The sequence below is a fragment of the Sarcophilus harrisii genome, chromosome X (assembly GCF_902635505.1).
Source record: "Sarcophilus harrisii chromosome X, mSarHar1.11, whole genome shotgun sequence".
Lineage (NCBI taxonomy): Eukaryota > Metazoa > Chordata > Mammalia > Dasyuromorphia > Dasyuridae > Sarcophilus > Sarcophilus harrisii.
Window position 1 is genome coordinate 34,270,477 of NC_045432.1, and position 17,864 is coordinate 34,288,340.

General features: G+C 55.2%; 1 protein-coding gene and 1 long non-coding RNA gene across 4 annotated transcripts in view; both read left to right on the top strand.

The window, feature by feature from the left end:
* Nucleotides 1-880: 880 nt before the first annotated feature.
* On the top strand, nucleotides 881-2,836 carry LOC116420338. Its single transcript, XR_004230634.1, has 3 exons — nucleotides 881-1,000; nucleotides 1,590-1,671; nucleotides 2,728-2,836. It is a non-coding gene; the product is annotated as an uncharacterized LOC116420338 (long non-coding RNA).
* A 17-nt stretch (nucleotides 2,837-2,853) lies between these two features.
* BCORL1 (BCL6 corepressor like 1) overlaps nucleotides 2,854-17,864 on the top strand; it is a 65,343-nt gene continuing 50,332 nt past the window's right edge. For 2 of the 3 annotated variants that reach the window (XM_031944992.1, XM_031944995.1), the window contains exon 1: nucleotides 2,854-2,909. The gene's annotated coding sequence lies outside the window, so the exon portion shown is untranslated. Of the gene's footprint in view, nucleotides 2,910-4,617; nucleotides 4,676-17,864 lie in introns of those variants that run through there. The other variant, XM_031944993.1, reaches the window with a different exon arrangement.

Here is a 17,864-nt window from a genome sequence, read left to right on the forward strand (position 1 = left end):
TCTTCCCTAAAGCCGGCTGGGGGAGCCCCGAGAATCGCAGGCCCGTCCCCCCTTCCTCCCCCTCCTCCCCCACGTGTCCTCCCGGAGCTCAGCGGCCTGATCCCAGCCCCCCCCCCTCCCTCCTCCTTCGCCGCCGCCGCCGCCACCGCCGCCACCTCCCTTCCCCGCTTTCCCCGGCGTGAGGAGGAAAGTTGCGCCAGCGGCTGGGGGGCGCTGCCCAGGTGAGGGGGCGCCGCGGGGCCGAGTCCCGGGGGAGCGGCCCGGCCCTGCAGCGGGGGTCAGGGCGGAGGCGGAGGGGGGGGTGGAGAAAGAAACTTGCAAGCCAAGACACCCTCCGCCCTACTCGGGAGCCTGCGTGGACCGAGCCCTCGTGCAGGGAGGGAGGCAGCGGGCAGGGCCGGACCGGACCTGGACCCGGACCGCGCGGGGGAGGGGGTGTTGGGCAACGGGCCAGGCCTCGGGTAGTCTAGATAGTCGGACACCGACTCGAACCGGGGGCTGGGGGGGGGGGCCCTGAATCGAGCCCCCAAGGGAGCTGGGGCGCCAAGTGGCCAAGGCTTTCTTTTTCTGTCTGTGGGGGGTGGGGAGAGATGAGGCGGGGCTGGACCAGCCCGGGGGTGGGGGGGTGAGCCCGAGCCCCGGGCACTTGCTGGGATCCGGACCGGGGACTAGGGCGGGGCGGTGCGAGGGGCAGGGCCGGGCGCGAGGGGAGGGGGAGCAGGGGGTGGGGCAGGCTAGGGGCGTGTAGTTAGGCTCAGGGTCCGGACCCGGCCAGAGCGAAGGTAGCTAGCTGCCTGCCTGCCTGCCTCCTCCTCCTCCTCCTTCTCCTCGGGGCTCGGAGCGGAGGGAGGGAGGGACGGAGCGAGAGAGCGAGGCCGGCGGCGGCTGCGGCGGGCGGCCGGCCCGGCGGAGAAGGCCAGCTTCCGCGGAGTTTGTGCCCTGGGCTCCCCGGCCTCGACCGCCCGCCTCCCGCGCACTAAGAGGGACGGGGGGTTGACTGGTAAGCAACTACGAGTGTTAGACGGTGCTCGGGGAGGTGATTCCGGGAAAAGAGTGCAGACGCCGCCTCCGATTGTGCTGGCCCCCCGCGGCCCCCCACCCTCGGCATCTGGAGTCTTCCTCTCGAGGGTAGGGGCGCCGACCTACCCGGAGGCAGCTCTGGGGCTTGCCGGCCCTCCCTCTCATCCCTTCGTCCATCTGATTCTCCCCGGGGAGCGAGGCTGCGGGGAGTGGGGGGCAGGTGGGGCAGATTTTCCCTCCTGCGGGCGACAGCCTTATTCAGATGGTCTACGCCTTCTTCCCCTCGGATCCAGGATCGGCTCGAGTCACCCAAACGCTGGGGTCTGGATCGTCTCTCCTGACCTTATGCTCTTTCTCTTTCTCCTCCCCCCCCCCCCATCCCTACCACAGAGATTTGATGGATTTCAAGGATAGGGACGACTCCCCGTATCTCTACGCCTGGGATGGGTGGTTAGGGATTAGGATTCCCCCCCTCCTCACTACCACCGCCCCCCTTTCCTCGGAGCTGTTTCCACTGGAATCGGAGAAAAAGAAGGGGGGTATTTATGCGTCTCCCTGTTTCTCCAAAGGGTCGGCGTGTCTGAGGACGGTCAATCTCTTAAAAGGAAAGTGGTCAACGCTGAAACTCGGGTCGCCCCCGGAATTACTTAGGTAAGTCGGTGGGAGGGCAAGAATAAGGGGAGAGCGGAGAAGCCCCTCCGGAGTGACTCCTGTTTCCCGAGGGATGGGGAGAGAGGAGAGCCCCTCCCAGCGCGAGAAGGATTATTTTGGGGGGAGATAGTGCTGGGGGGAGGTGGTGGCTACTGGGGGGGGTGTCAGAGGAAGGGGGAGTCACGCCCAGCCAGCTAGGGGAGCCTCCCTCAGGCCCCAGGGAGGAGGGGACTGAGTGCGACTGCTCAGTGCTGCCCGGCGGGGGAGGTCTCGGGTCTCGGGATCTGCACACTGGATTGGGCATCGAGGGGCCCAGCAAAGTGAGGGCGCTCGGGGGTGTGGGGGGGCTTGTTGGAAAATATTGAGGGATCCCTAGCTCTGGGCCGGTGACCTCCCACCTTTCTCCCTCTGTCCTCTTTCCTTCTTAATTCTGTCCCTTTCTGGGGTGACTGTAAGGAGGGGGGGGCGTGGGTCTCTCCCACCCATTTGGATCGAGAACACCTCTGCCTCTCTTGGGAGTCTAGCTCTTTGCCCGGCTTGCTGCAGCCACCGCTGTCTCTCTCTCCCTCTCCGGAATCCGCTCCGTCCGCACAGCGATCAACTCCCCCCCAATCTCTCCCCCCCCTCCACCCCTCCCTGTGTCACTGGGGCTGCTTTGGCTCTGCCCCCTTCGCCGCCGCTTGCTCCCTGCTCTTGTCCCTCCCTCTCTCCTCCCCCCTACTCCTCTTCTCCCCCCACCCCAAACCTGGGGCATTGTGGGAGCTGTAGTCTCCCAGAGTGGGCCACGACGAGGCTCGCAGCGCCGACCGGACTGCACTTCCCGTCGCGCCCCGCGCCCGGCACCCACTCCGAAGGCTGTGCTCGCACACACATACACACACATACACACACACACACACGCATACACACATACATACGCGCACGCACAGAGATACAGCGCTCCGCTCCTCTCTCCCCCTCACTCTTTCGCTCGCTGGCTCGCTGGCTGCCGCGGCTGCCAGTGTGTGTCTCTGCCTCCCTTCAGCTTTGCTGAGCCCTCCCTTCTTCCCCTGGCAGTTCCTAGAGTCCGACCCGCCGCCAGCCAGCACCGAGAGGAAGGAGGAGGAGGAGGAGGAGGAGGGCGACGACGACGAAGAGGAGGAGGAGGAGGAGGAAGAGGAGGACAGCGAGGAGGACGGAGAGGAGGAGAGCGAGCAGCAGGAGAAGAGGACGAGCCGGAGCCCGAGCCCGAGCTGGAGGTTGGTGGTTGGTTGGTGGTCGGTGGTGCCGAGCAGGGGGGCTAGGGCGGTACGAGCGCGGAGCGGGCAGCGAGTGGCGGCGTCGCCGGGGCCGGGGCGGGCGGCCAAAGGGAGCCGGGGTGGCGGCCTGAGCCGAGCTCCCCAGCCCAGCCCAACCGAGCCCGGCCAAGCCCCGCCGAGCCGGGAACAGGTGCGTCTTTTTTTTTTTTTTTTTTTTTTTTTAAATTTAATTTTTTTTTTTTTTTCCGAAATTTCTTCCACCCTTCGGAGCCCGTTGCTCGGGTTCCCCCGGCTTTTCGCCTCGCCTCACTCCGCTCGCTCGCGTCCGAGCCAGCCCCTGGCCAGCCGCCGTTCTTCCCCCAGCCTGGGGACCGGTGGGCGGGCGGCGTCCTTCTCTGCCTTGTGTCCCCGGACATAGCGCTCTCCTGGGGCCGGGGCCGTGCCCGCGCCCCGCCCCTCCCCTCCTCTCCCCCGGGACACCCCACTCCTCGGTACTCCACTTCCCAGCCCTGCGCGGTACCCCGGTCCTCCCAGACCCCAGGCCAGGTGAGACTTGTTCCCCTGCGGGGAGAGGAGCGGAGCCGCGGAGCCGAGCCTTTTCTCCGGCCGGGCGGGGGTCTCCATGGAAACGGGCAGGGGGTGATGTGGTGGCCCTGCTACCTGGAAGACGAAGTGTTGGGTTTGAGGGGGAGGGGGCGAGACGGCGGCGGCCCGCAACTTGCCCTGTGCCCCGGGCCCTGGCTGGGGCTGGGCAGCAGCAGAACGAGAGGGAGAAGGAAGGCGTCGGCCCGAGGGGGAGTGGTCGTTGGTCTGGTAGGCTTTCGAAGAAGGTGGCAGAGAAAATAGCCCCTACCCTTTAAGGAAGGCTGGACCCTGCTAGGGGGCTGGCCGCCCCTCCTTCCCGGGGTGAAGGGCCAGCGAGGAAGGAGGTCCAGGGGGGGGGAGATCGAACAATTCTGGGGTTAGGGAATATGAGTCCCTGGCAAAGGCCGGGGGCCCAGGAACCTGGGTCCTTCCCCTGGCCCTGGGGGCCCCCCAGGGACGGGGCTTGATTCGGGAGGGGTGACCGGCGGAAGTGGGCTGGCTGCCCCTGCCCCGCCACGAAAGGTATAGGGCCCCTCCCACCCCGCCGAGGCATGGAGGAGGGCTGGACGCCGGAGCCGGAGGCCGGACTGGTGTGTGTTTGGGGGGGGGGGGAGAGCAGGGGCAAATTGCTGCCGCCCTTGGGGAGGAGAGGAGAGGGAAGGGAACGGAAGAGAACGGAAGGGAAGGGGGCTGGCTCGGTAGCGCCCGGGTCGGCTCGGCTTCGGAAGGGCGGGCGGGAGCGGCTTTGGAGTGGCTGGGGGAGGGGGGAATCCCCGAGCGAGGTTTGGGGGGCGAAATCGGGCGGCGGGGCGGGGCGCGGGGCGGCGGGGCGGGGCCGGACCGGCCGGGGCGGCGCGGCGCCGCCGCCGCTGCCGCCGCTGGCCGCCGCCGCCTTTGCCGCCGCCGGGTTTCTACTGGCCGCCGGCCCGGCGGCCGCTGCTTCTCCGGCGGCCGCTGCCGCTGCTCGCTCGCGCGACCGCCTGCCGCCGCCGCCGCCGCCGGGCGCTGGGCAAGGGGGCCTGGGGGAGCCGGGGGCCAGGGGGGCAACGGCCGGGCCGTGGGGAGTGGGCTGTCCCGGGGGCGGGGGCTAGCGGGGGGTGGAGTCCCCGACGGGGGGCGGTACGAGCGAGCGGGGACGAAGAAGACAAGGAGCCCCGGGGGCCGAGTGCATGGAGGACGAGGTGCGGGGAGAGAGAGGAAGGGGGAAGGGAAAAGGGAGGACGGAAGGAGTCAGGGACGGAGGGGGTGGGGTTGGAGGGGGAGGGGGGGGAAGGGGGAAAAGGGGTAATGGACCGGAGCTGACCGGGAGGGGAGGTGGGGGAAACGGGAGGAAGGGGGGGGGAGGAGGGGCCAGCGGGGGCCTAGAAAAACGGGACCCGGGAGGAGGGTTGGTTTAAAAAGATTGGACAATTTTAGAAGGAGCAGCCAACCCGGGGTTTGCCACCATTGGATTGGGGGGCGGGGCAACCGGGCCGCCACCGGTGAAGTTCAGTCAGGGTCCCGCCCGGCCCTACTCAAAAGCAGGCAAGAGTTCGTTGAAAGGTGCCGCAATTAGGGGAAGGGGGAGTCAGAGATAGCTCCCGGAGTCAGGCCCCCAGAGTAGGAGGGGCGAAGGAGAAGTTAGGGGGTCCCCAGACGCAGGTAGGCCATCAGGTTACCCTCGTCAGTGACCTCTGGGTGGCCCAGAGGCTCGTGGGGCTGGCTCTTAGGACACTTTGCCTTGGGGCTTAGCCCCCCCCCCCCCCAAAAGGACGCTCCCAGGGCTGTTAGAGACAATCTGGGCTGGAGTTGTTGTAAGGAAACGCCAGGTTCATCCAGCTTCCGAGGCCGGCTTTGACCATCACTCCGAAGGGGAGAGGGGGTTGGAGAGAGAGAACTGAGATATGGGGGTAGGGAGAAGGGGGCAGCCTCAGACTGAGGGGGGGGGGCGGCCCAGGTGGCTGGATGGCAGCACCAAAAAGAATCATCATCATGATCAAAAAGACATGGGCAGCCCACCTTCTCAGACCAGCTGAGGTCTGGGGAAAGGTAGGCTCAGATGAATGATGTTTGGAGAAAAGTAAACAGAATGGCGGTTACTCGGGCTAGTGGACTGTGGGGATAGGGGAGGGAGAGGGGGAGGGCTGGGGGGGAGAGAACTGCAGCATCCCTGGGGCAGAGTAAAAAGAGAATGGCAGTATCAGAAAGGGGAGATGAGAAGAATGAATTACTAAGTGGAGCCAGAAAAGCTCTAAAGAAAGAATCCTCATTCAGCCTGTGTGGTGTATATAGTTTGAGAGGCACGTGGTGAGCTCTGGGGCTGGGCAGAAACCTGAGTTTCTGGGCCTGGCCACACAGGGCTAGGTGGAGTGGGCAGTAATGATTTTTTGGCACGGGGCGGGGGGGGGGGGCAGTTTCCATTCTGGAACCGAGAAGAATGGGATTCAGGAAGTGATTGATGGGGGAGGGGGAGAGGAGGGACCTGAGAGCTGGTGACAGGGATGTCTGAATTAGGGCCTAGGGAAGAACAGCCCTTTTGGAGAGGCCAATGGGGAGAGAGCCCAACCTTGGAAGGTTGGGGGGGAGGCCGTGGAGGGAGTGAAGCTAAGCAGACCTTGGCTTCTTGCCTTGGGCCCAGGAAGCCACTCTGCAGGGGTCCCGGTCGGGCGGTTCCAAGAGGAGGGTGATCCTCGTAGAAACGAGGACATGGGGGGGAAGGCTTCCCTGCCGAAACTCCCAGAGGGCGGCCAGAGGCCACCCAGATGCCTTTTATCCTCCATGAGGGACCACGTTGTCATGGGAAAGCCCGGGGGGCTTGCTGAGAATCATGATTACAAGTTAGGGTGATCGGAGCTGGCAGGGCTAACCTCAGAGGAAACTTGGTTCACCCCGTGCCCTCATCTACAGAGAGACAAACCGAGGCCCCAAGAGGTAAACTGAGGGCCGGGGACCAGACTGCAGGCCCTCCCGGCTTTGGAGCCCAAGTTCTCCCCGCTGCTACTTATTGCTTATTTTTGTTAGATTGTTTCTGCCTTCATGTGGGATTTCAAAATGGGACGGGTTTGGGGGTGGGAATTTCAGGCTATTCCAAATGACAAACTTATAGCCTTATTGGTCCGGTGGTAGTGGGGGGGAGGTGAAGAGGAGGGCAGATTCCTTCAAGGGGACAGGATGAGAGGGGAGAAAATGACTTGACTATATGATAGGAGGGCAAAGGGAGACGGCAGGAAAGGGAGGCCTTCTTACATTGGCTGGACAGTGAGGGAGGAAGGAAGTGGTAATTGATAGTGGCAGGTGGGGGTTGTGTGGCAGGTCCTGGTAAGAGCTAGGGGGAGGTCCTGAACTTTCCAGGAGAGAGTTTTCCAAAGTGGAGTCAGAAAAGTGGGGGGAATCCTTTAACTTTCATACAAAGACAAGAGGCAGATCAGAATCCGGTCGAATGAAAAACTTTCTAACGGAACCGTGTGGCTTCGTGTGCTCCTTTGGAGGCGGAGATGGCGTGCTTCCCATGATCTCTGAGGTCCCTTTGAGCTGTAGCGCCCATAAACTGAGCCCACTCCAAGAGTAGTGAGTTTTCTGTCACTTGGGAGTTGGTCTGCGCAAGGGCCGAGGGCCCTTCTCACCACTGAGGTTCTCTAAGCAGGGGTTCGGATTGAGCTGGAGAAGAGTAAGTACCTGGGAAGCAAGGACTTTCCTCCTAAGGGAATGGGAGACCTTTTGGTGAAGTTCCACAGGCTAGCCAAGTCTGAGGAGCAAAGGAGAAGTGGATAGCAGGTGAAAATTAGAGTAAGCAATTGATTCAGCTGGTCCTCCTGGGGGAGGTGAAGCTTTGCCTCTGTGGGGAAGGCCCTGTGTTGGCTCTTCCTTCCAGCCAGCCTCCATTTCCCCGGGATACTAGGCACTGCCCTGCGGGCAGGATGGAAAGATGTCAGCTGCTAGGTACATGGCACGGAGTGGCGGGCTCAGAACTATTTGCATGAGTTGGTCATAAATGTTTATTGAGCACCTAACGAGGTGCCGAGTACTATATTAAGCAGTGGGGAGACAGAGGAAGGCAGGAGACAGTTCCTGCGCTCAGAGAGTCCCATTCTAATGGGAGTGATGACGTGCAAATGAGTAGGTACAGATGAGAAGTTGGAGATCTCAGTGGGAAGATTAAGGTTCAGGAGAAGGGAATCAAGCTTCCTAAAGAAGGCGAGATTTTAGCTGTAACTTAATGGAAAGCCAGAGAGTGGGAAGTAGGAAGTAGGAGAACTTTCCAGGCTTGGGCTGGGGGGGGGGGGGGAGCAGCCAGGGAAAATACCTGGAGGTGGGAGACGTCTTGTGTGAGGAACAGTGGCACCGGATCGAGGAATATATGGAGATCCAGGTGGAAGAACACAAAGGTGATGTACACAGGCCTCCCGTGAAGGACTTGGGACTCCGGATAGAGGGATTTTATGTTTATATTTGAACGATCCAGACCGATGGATCGGTGCCAGTGTAGGGGGGAAGTCTCTAGTGGAGTGCCACAGGGCTCTCTCCTCAACCTCGCATAACTTGTCTAACTCAACGTTTTAATCAGTGACTTGGATGAAGGCCCAGATCTCAAGCTGATTAAAATTTCAAATGACATAAAACTAACACTTTGAATGACAGTCATGATCCAAAAAGATCCATTCTGGGAGCTGTGTCTTAGGACAGATGTTGCGGGTCTAACATGATGTAGCAGCTTACTGCCCTTTGCGTGAGAGGAGACCTCGTTTTGAATCCTCCTTCTTTGGCTTACCCCACGCGTTAGCTTGGACGGTTTTCTCTCTGGGCCTCGCTTGGCCCCTCTGTAAAATGAGGGAATTGGAGTAGATGAAATCTCTGCTTTGGAAGCTAGAATATATTCCCCGAACAACCTTATATAGTGAGGATAAGTGTACGGGGTTATTAGCACGATTAGTCTGGAGAAAACTTAGGGGAGACAAGATGGGCTTTGAGCGTCTGTGGGACTTGACTGTAGACACGTGGGGTCGGTGTCGCTTGGCCGATGGGAAGAGCGGCTGGGAGTTGAGCAAGATTTAGGTGTGATATGATGGGAAACTCCTAAGGATCTTGTCATCATCGTTCCTTTAAGCTGCGTTCGACTCTCTGGGACTACATTTGGGGTTTTCTTGGCAAAAGTACTAGATGGTTTGCCATTTCTTTCTCCGGCTCATTTTATACAAGGAAACCAAGGCAGATGAGGTGAAATGACCTTCCCGGGGTCACACAGCCAGTAAGTATGTGAGGCCAGATTTGAACTCGGGAAGGTGACAGACCCAGCACTGTACTCTAACCCTTCCTAAGGATTAGAGCTGTGCCTCAGGTAACAAGCAGCCGTACTGGGTAGCCTTCAGGTGAAAGACTGACTCTTGTAAAAGATGCTGCTTCAGTGTGATTGGATGCTTTCCATTCACTAAAGTACTTTATGTAAATTGTCTCATTTGGACTTCTGGGAGATGGGTGCTGTCATCGGAGGCAGACCATAGTGAAGTGAGCCGAGCAGGGTCATACAGCTAGTTGAATGAGGCAGGATTTGCACTCCAAACCTAGCTTCATATGCACTGTTCCACCTAGCTGGAGTTCCGGCAGCTCGTGAGGTGATTTGAACTTTGACCCTCCATGAGCTCAGAAAGCATGCTAGGTTTGGAGTGAGAGAACCCGAGTTTCAATCTCCAGTCTACGTATGCCTTATGCCTTCCTGGGCAAGTTATCTAAGTTCTCCAGGGCTCGGTTTCCTTAGTTGTAGAATGAGGAGGTTGAATGCCAGTGTTCTTTCTCACTTGAAAGCCTTTGACCCTAATGGAAAGCAAGGGGGCAGGAGGGACCCAACAGCCCGTGGGTCAAAACAAAATTTGGAAAACTTTGAGTAGAAAAATTATCCTGCTGGGAAGCAGGGAAAAGAATATCCTGGACCCCGAGTCAGGAAGACGAGTTCAAATTCAGCCTCAAAAGCTGTCTAGTTGTGTGACCCTGCGCAAGTCACTTAATCTGCTTCAGTTTCCCCATCTGTAAAATGGGAATAAAGCAGCACCTGCTTCTCAGGGTTGCTGTAAAGCTCAAATGAGATAATCCCGTTACTATATAAATCCTTATTTCTTCTGCCTGTGAAGACAGTGCTTCACACCGTGGAGCTTGATGAATTGACCGGTTGGTCGATTTGACCACGATGTGCCCATTCTCCAGATCTACAAATGGGAGAGAAGGTTAAGATAAGGAGCGGAGGAGATGCCCGGAGGGAGCTGAACACCAGGAGGGGGACATCATCCCTTGGGTCGAGCTAGTCTGGGCCTCGACTGGAATAGCCATAGGAAGTGGGGAGGTGTTCCTTGGGGTCGGAGAGGAATGGGCTCTGGGTGAGCTAGAGATAAGTGGATGTGAAATAGATGGGGAGGGAGGGAAGAGGAAAATTCCTAGTGCGTGATAAGATGTAGGGGACAGAAGCTCCGAGACCTTGACTAGTCAAGGTCTAGAAGATATCATTTCTTAACTTAGCCTTTGGCGTTAGAAGTGATCCCATGACTGCTGGACTGTTGGCAGCAAGAGTGAAACTAGAAGTGGTCTGGAGAGCTTGATTGGGAATCAGGAGGAGCTGGGTTCGAATTCTACCTTAGCTTTTAATTTCCTTCCTGAGACGCTTACTAGCTGTATGACTGGACAAGTCATGGATCCCCCCCCCACACACACACACCTCCCCATGCTGACCCCTCTCCTTCCCAGTCTCCTTTTGAAAACAGGGACAGGGGCAGTTGGTGTTAGGTTCTATTATATTGATGGACTGTTCCCGGAGCAAGTGGGTCTGTGAGGGTGCTTGGAAGTAGCCTGGTGTCCCAAGACCGGGCCTGGCCTCCTGAGGCCATTTCCTGGTGGCTTCTGCCCCGGGCTGCCCGGCTTCTCCAAGGTGCTCCTGGTGCCCGGCCGGCCCCCAGGTGCCTGGCCGGGATAATAATAGCATCCCCCCTCCCCCCAGGGTTGTCGTGGGAAGGAGATGAGACCGTATGGGAAGCGGCTTTCCAACGGCCCCAGAACCGTCAGCTGTGTCCTCGTGGTATTCTCCAGCCTAAAAGCTCATACCTCGTGCGTCGTTACTGCTTTGATTGAAGGAATGCTAATTGAATGCTGAAACTCTACCTCTCGCTGGTCCCATTGGTTTTCTGAGCTGGTCAGGGTGGGGGCGGCTAGGGAAGGGGAGCTCCTAATGGGCAAAAGTTGAATTCTGGGGAGGTTACGTGTTTCCTCGGCTATAACTCGCTTGTACGGTCTCAGGCTTCTTCAGTGTGCAACACAAGGCTCGACCAATCACGATCCATTTAAAACAGTGGAATGGCTTTGCAATGGCCGAGTGTCAGGGTCCGTGTATCCCCCCGCCCCCCCCCCCATCACACTTACTGACTTGTGGCCCATTGGAAGGGGTGGAGATTGTATTCATAATTTACCGTTCCCAACGTGTGAGGCAGAACACCCTCAAAGGAGAGGCCCAGAAAGCACCGGGCAAGCCAGCCGGCAGCCAGAACTGGGCTGCCTTCTTGGCCGTCCGTTAAGAAACAGACCTTGAAGTGTTTGGGTATTAATTGGAGATCTCCGTGCTAGCGCTGTGGGAGGGTTCACTCAGGTTCTGCCGTGTTGGGGATAGCTGGGATGGGGAGAGTGGCCAAATCTCAGTTCTTGTTGGGCCACGGGATGAATCGTCCCCACCCCCACCCCTCTCACATCACCGCCACTGGCCGATGGAATCTGTAAAATGGCAAGACCCAGGCTTGGCCTTTAGAAGTGGGAGGGACTTTAGAGGTCATCAGGAGATAGCATCATGCAATGGAAGGAGTCCAGTGGCATTATCCAATGGAAAGAGTCCAATAGCATTGTCCAGGGGAAAGGCTTTGGAGGCAGAGGACCTGGATTCAAATTCTGCCTTGGACAAATCACTTAACCTTGATCCCCTCCTCTGCAAAATCAGAGGATTAGACTTTCAGCGTGGCTGCTGAAATCTTTTCCAGCTCTAGTTCCATGATCCTAGTTACTTGACTCAGTTTTCTTCTGGAGATGGTTCCATTTAGATCCTTTCATTTTACAAAAGAGGGAAACTGAGACCTTGCCCGCTGGTAGCTAGCTGCAAAGCTAGGGCTCGAGCACCAGAGGTTCAGGCCTTTCTGTGCCATCTGACTCTCCTCCCTTTTGCTAAGCTAGCTCTAACTTGGTTGGCCCAGGCTGACATGGTGATCTGTTTGTCGGGTTGTTCCCCTTCTACTGCTTCAGTGCTGTCTTTTGCTATTCTCACCAAGCTCCCCTATTGGTCCCCCTCAGGGTAAGGGGTCTCTAGGATTCAGGGTACCAGTGGCACCCTTCTATTTTCCAGAGGTGATAGGAGTGACTGTCCTGCCTTCGCACCTTTGGGGTCAGAGGGGGTACCCCAAGTCGGGGCCTCTGACTGGAGAGCCACGATTCTACCTGTCCACGGCCTCCCGATTTCCCTCCCCTTTAGTTAGCCGCCACCCAGAGTAGTTCCCTCCTTCCCATAACAAGTTGAAGAAGCCTGGGGGATAGGGGAATGGCATTGAGCAGATGACACCTTCCTCTGACACATTATTTCCGACTAATGGGAATCTAGATCAGGAGCTGGAAGGGACCTCCCCACAGGCTTTGTAGTTCAACACTCACTTTTTAGAGGGAGAAACTGAGAGCCACGGAAGGGAAGCGACTTTTTAAGTTCATACACGGATGGCCCCATAGATCACCAGCTGTCTAAAACCGGAAGGGACTCTTAGAAGCCACATAGTAGGGGCAGCTAGATGGTGAAGTGGATCACTTCACTAGATGGTGAAGTATCCACCCTGGACTCAGGAGGAGCCGAGTTCAAATTCAGCCTCGGATATTTAACATTTCCTAGCTGTTGCATAAAAAATCCGGCCTCGGACATTTAACTTTTCTTAGCTGTGTCACGAAATCCAAATGTCAGATGAAAAAAGTAATTAAAAAAAAAACCTCCTCCCCACTGCCCTCTCCCCATTTTACAAAAGAGGAAACTGAGTCTCAGAGAGATTAAGTGATTTCTATAAGATTATATATCAGCTTATAGATCTTGACTGTTATGGATGGAGAAAGCTGAGGTGGGGAAGGGGAAATAAGGTCCCTGCTCACACAGGTGGTGAGTGTCGGGCCTAGGATTTCCACCCCTTTGCTCTTTCCACTGCACCTCAGTTTCTCCACCCCTGGATTGGGGTTCATGTCAGTTCGCCTACCTCACGGGTGGCATCTGGAGGAAAGTGCTTTGGGAAGCTAGAAGGATTGAGGAAATGGGAACTGTAATGATTGGGTTTTTTTCTCTTAATTTTTATTAGAGCCACCAATACAGGGGGGGTGGACAGGAGGAGGGGACAGTTCTCAACTAACCTACATCTGAGTCTACTCTGATATGGTATGCCCCACTCCATTCCCATAGACCCCCTCTTCCAGAAGGGGGTCTTTTTTCCTCTCTTCTGGGGGGGGGGGCAATTTGAGCGATAATTGCCCAGCTGCTCCTTGTGTTTACAGCTTTCCATTAACTGTGCTCATAAAGGAGACCACTGGCATGGGAAAGCCAAATCGGAGAATGAGAACTTTCAAGGATTGTTTTTGGGGCTTTGGAAAATGCCTTGTTATTCTGCCCCCGCCTCCCTCCCCAGGGGATTCACCTTCCTAATTTGTTCTCCTTGGGCAGACATTCAAAGCAGTCGCCATTCCCCAAGCATGGCAACGGAGGGTGTTGGGAAAGGCCAGGGACTTCAGTGGGGGTGGGGAGGGAGGAGAGGGAGCCCGGCAAGCTTGAAAGCTGAGCTCCAAATAATCCGCATGCAGTTAATTGAAAGGTGATCCATATTCTTAGGCCGGCTCGGTTCTGTGTGCTTCGTGTGGGCTGTTCTAAGAGCCGGCCGAGGGACCTTGGGGCTACAGAAAGGAAGCAGAGAGAGGATCTCAGCTTCTTCTCCCGATTCCTCCAGGAGTGGACTATGCTTTCTGACCTCAACTACTCCCCTAGGGGAGCAGAGAGCAGAAACCGAGGCTCAGGGACAGAGTGCGAGTGAGTGGCTCAAGGTCACTTAGGCGAGCATCGATTTCGAACTAGAAGGGGCCTCTGAAGTTTCCTGGTCTAAACCACTCATTTTATAGAGGAGGAAACTGAGGTCAGTAGAGGTGAAGGGACATTTCCAAGGTCACACATAGGATCCTAGCTCCAAAGCGAGAAGGGACCTCAGAGACTACCTGGTCTAACATCCTCATTTTACAGAGGGGAAGCTGAGGCTCAGATAGGGGACTTGTTCAAGGTCATACAGGTATGTAGATAGTGTCATAGCAAGAATTTGAACCCAGGTCCTCAGATTCCAAAGCCAGCTGGCTTTCCGTTGTACCGTGCTGCCATGGGCATCAAGTGGGTCTCCTTCCACCCGCCCCAGCCAGCAACCAACTCGCCCTTCGCGTTTCAGTCCATGGTTTCGGGAATTGCTGTGGCTAAAGAGAATGTCTCCCCAGGTTGCTATCTCTAGTGCCGAGGTTCCTTCTGTGACGTGCGCGGTCCTTATGCCTTTGGCTGTTTCCATTCAGGTAGGAGCCGCTATGTTATTCCCCTCCCCTAGAATTCAGCAAAGAGGAGGGGGGAACAAACAAAAGAAAGAAAACTGGTTCTGTCCTCTCAGCTTCTAATCTAATTGCTGGTTGGTTCTGGGGAAGTGGCCAGGAGTTCCCCTTGGGAATTTTGGGGACCGTGGCACACTCACAGACAGTCTCACGGTTGGGTTAATAGGGAAAAAAAGAATCAGGAGAGGGATTCGAATCCTATATTTGACTTTGGAACGTAGGGGTGGCAAGCACCCAGTCCCAGCCCAGACCCGTTCCTGGCCAGGGAGGCCCAAAAGTTGCTCTCCATCGGGGGACGATAGCGTTACCTTATGGGATCCATGGCCTTTTAATGGACAAATAAAACAGAGTGGGAGGAGTCATCGGGGCTACTCTTGAGATCTTAAGAGTTGGTTCATCTAGTCCAATCTCCTTATTCTACAGAGGAGGAAACTAAGGCCTAGGGAGAGGAAGTGAGTGACTTGGCTCAAGGTCTTGCATGGGATCCTGGAAGAGATAGATCAGAGATTGGCTAGTCTAGCTGGGTCCAGGGAAAGTAAGGGACAGAATCTGAACTAGAATCCTGAACATTGGTCTCCTGGGCCAGTGATTTTTTTTAAAAAATCATGGCATATTATGAGATCATGGTATATATCATGGTATTTTAGAGAAGGCAGCGGTAATGATCTTTTTCATTTTCATAGAATGGAGAAAAAGCTAATGTAGCAGTGACTAGAAATGGAAAATCTGCTTGGAGATATGGAAATGGAAGAGACGTTTTAAAAATCTCCTTTCATGTTCCTTTCATCTCCTTGTTGAGATAAATGACTGTCATTATGATGAGTGCCCTAATCACCGTCCATCCTTTCCGGGTTTGGGATGTCCCAGAGTCCCGAGCTTGTCATTTGTTGTTGTGTGTCCTTCGCTCTCAAAGAGGACCGTGATCTCAGGAAGGAGATGTCCAACTTGCAAATGAGTTGGATTGAAGGGAGGGTGAGCTGTGCAGTCACCAGCCTCACTCGCTCCTCTGGAACCAATTGGGTCCAGTGACGAGATATAGATCAGGGCGACACAGGAGATGGCCCCAGATGCAGTGGGAGATCTTGGCCTGTTTGACCTGAGGTCTTCAACAGGTCTCAGTTTGTCAGAGGCAACATCCATTCAGAGATTTGGGTTACAACTCACACGTTTTCTGTTGTTTGAAGAATATCTTCCTTTTCTCCTTCCCTCCTTCCTTTCCTTCCCTCCCTCCCTCCCTTCCTTCCTTCCTTCCTTCCTTTCCTCCTTCCTTTTTTCCTCCCTTCCTTCCTCCCTCTTTCCCTCCCTCCCTTCTCTTCTTCCTTCCATATAGGGAATCATACTCTCACCTGCTGGTGCTCTGCCTAAAGGCATATACATTTCGATCACTGAAACCCAGTAAGATCTCTTTGCATTTATGGGCCAAATTTCTTGTTCATGGATTATGCCTCAAACCCAGATCACTCTGGTCATTGATCCACCAATAATAGGTCCCAGCCCAAGCCTCAGTTGTTCATTATTTGGATTCTGGTGGTTCAGAGTGAGTGTAAATAATGATTGTTTCTGTTTTGACCAGAAATCCAGAGAGTTTTCCCCTCCCAGATTTTTATACATGTAAGTTTTTTTAGTAGGTAAAAGAGGCCACTTTGCCCCATTTCTTTCCTAGTCTTAATCAGTGAATGGACATTGCCTCTGACAAACTGAGACCCGGAAAGGCCTTAGCTCAAAAAGGCCAAAGTCTCCCACTGGATCTGGAGCTATCTCCTGTATCGGTTGTCCCTAAAATAACAGTGAAATTGACCCAGAAGCGATCTGTGATCCAGGGGTTCGTTTATTTCTTTGCAGCTTCTCAGGTAGCAGGTATGTCAGTGACGCTAGCTGAGATGGACCGTGGTGGGTGAGATCGAGGGGGATAGAAATGGCCCAGGGCTCCAAGGGCACACCACAAAGCAGGAAGATACTTGAGCAAACAAACCAGGACTCAGCTTTCTGTGATGGTTAAGTATGAATGCTCTAGAGTAGAGGTCCTCAAACTACGCCCGTGGGCCAGATGCAGCAGCTGAGGACATTTATCCCCCTCACCCAGGATTAGGAAGTTTATTTAAAGGCCCACAAAACAAAGTTTTTATTTTTACTACAGTCTGGCCCTCCAGCAGTCTGAAGGACAGTGAACTGGCCCCCTATTCAAAAAGTTTGAGGACCCCTGCTCTAGAGCGATCCCATCCAGAGATTTAGATGAGACACAAACCCCCGGCCTCTTGGAGCTTTCGGTCTGATTGGGAGTTGCGATGCATTCATTGTTTGGGCCTCCACGTATTCTTGTTAAGAGGAATTGCAACTCTGTAGATATATAGGGTAGATGGAATGAGGTGTAGAATGGAGGACCTAATAACTGTAGCAGTATGTGTGTGTGTGTGTGTGTGTGTGTGTGTGTGTGTGTGTGTGTGTGTGTATAGAGCACACTAGGTCGAAGCCTTCTCCAAGGTGGGTACACATACAGTGTACACAAATGGGGACACTTGCTTGGCCAAACAGCGAGAGCAGGGGCTGCTGGTAGAATGCCTCTAGTCCCATAGTTCTAGAAATAGGCCATTTTGACTGGAATGGAGAGTGAACAAAGAGGAAATATAAACAGGAAATAAGTCTGCAAAGGCAGATGGGAGACAGGTTGTGGAGGGCTTTAAATCCCAAGTGGAGGCTTGGGGCGAGGCAGCACGGTGTGATGGCTAGAGAGAGCTGGCCCTCTGCTGGGAAGGCCCTCCTTTGCCACGCGTGGCCTGCATCATGCAGGGTACGATACTTGCCCTCTTGCCCTCTTTCTGTTCGGGACCGCTCTTCGACACCACCTGCATTGGGAGGAGGAGTTTTCTCACCCTCATCTTTCCCATGTCGAGGAAATCACTGGTTCAGTCCATTTCCGTCTATCCTAGATGCAAGAATGAGCTACAGATGTTTATGTCAGTGGTGGGGGTGGATAACATGGTCACATCTGTGTTTTAGCAATACCAGTTGAGCGGCAATATTCTTCCCACAATATCGCATTTCCTATCGTTCTCCAGGAGATAGTGGCTGTGGATGCCAGGCATAAGGGCGTTGGGGGGAGTGGATATTGAAATATCTTCATGTGGGAGATCATTGAATCTGGAAAATGTTTAAAATATACGCCTCCCTTAGTATGTACTCCCATACTTGGGAAGGAGAATCTTCTGTGAGTTTAGAAGTTGTGAATGTGCTTTTTTTCTAGTTAAAAAGAACATTGAACAAAGTAAGTGCTGGGGTAGCCAAATCTTAATGGCAAGAGTTCCTCCTAAAGGAAAATGTATTTTTGGTAAAAAGAAGGGGGCAGCTAGATGGCACGGTGGCTAGATTGGTGGCCCTGAAGTTAGAGGGACCTTAGTTCAAATCCAACCACAGACAATTAACACTTAATAGCTGTGAGACCCTAGGCCTCACCAAAAAAAAAAAAAAAAAAAAATGGGGGGGAGGGGAGAAAATCCTAGTATTTGGAACTAGAGGGTTGAGTGACTCGTCCAGCCAAGGACATGTAGCCAGTTGTTAGCAAAGTCAGAATTTGAACCTGCAACGACTGGAGTCCAAATCTAGGGTCCTTCCCACTCGGCCGTGTGGTTCGTCTTGCTGTGTTTATTTTCTCTTTGGAAGACCCGCAGCTCGATCCTATGTATGTGAAAGCAGATGTCATAAGTTTTTCTCCCTGACGTTGATGTGGTCCTTGCCGCTATATCTCTTGAGGTTTCTCTAAAGATTATTCTCGGATGC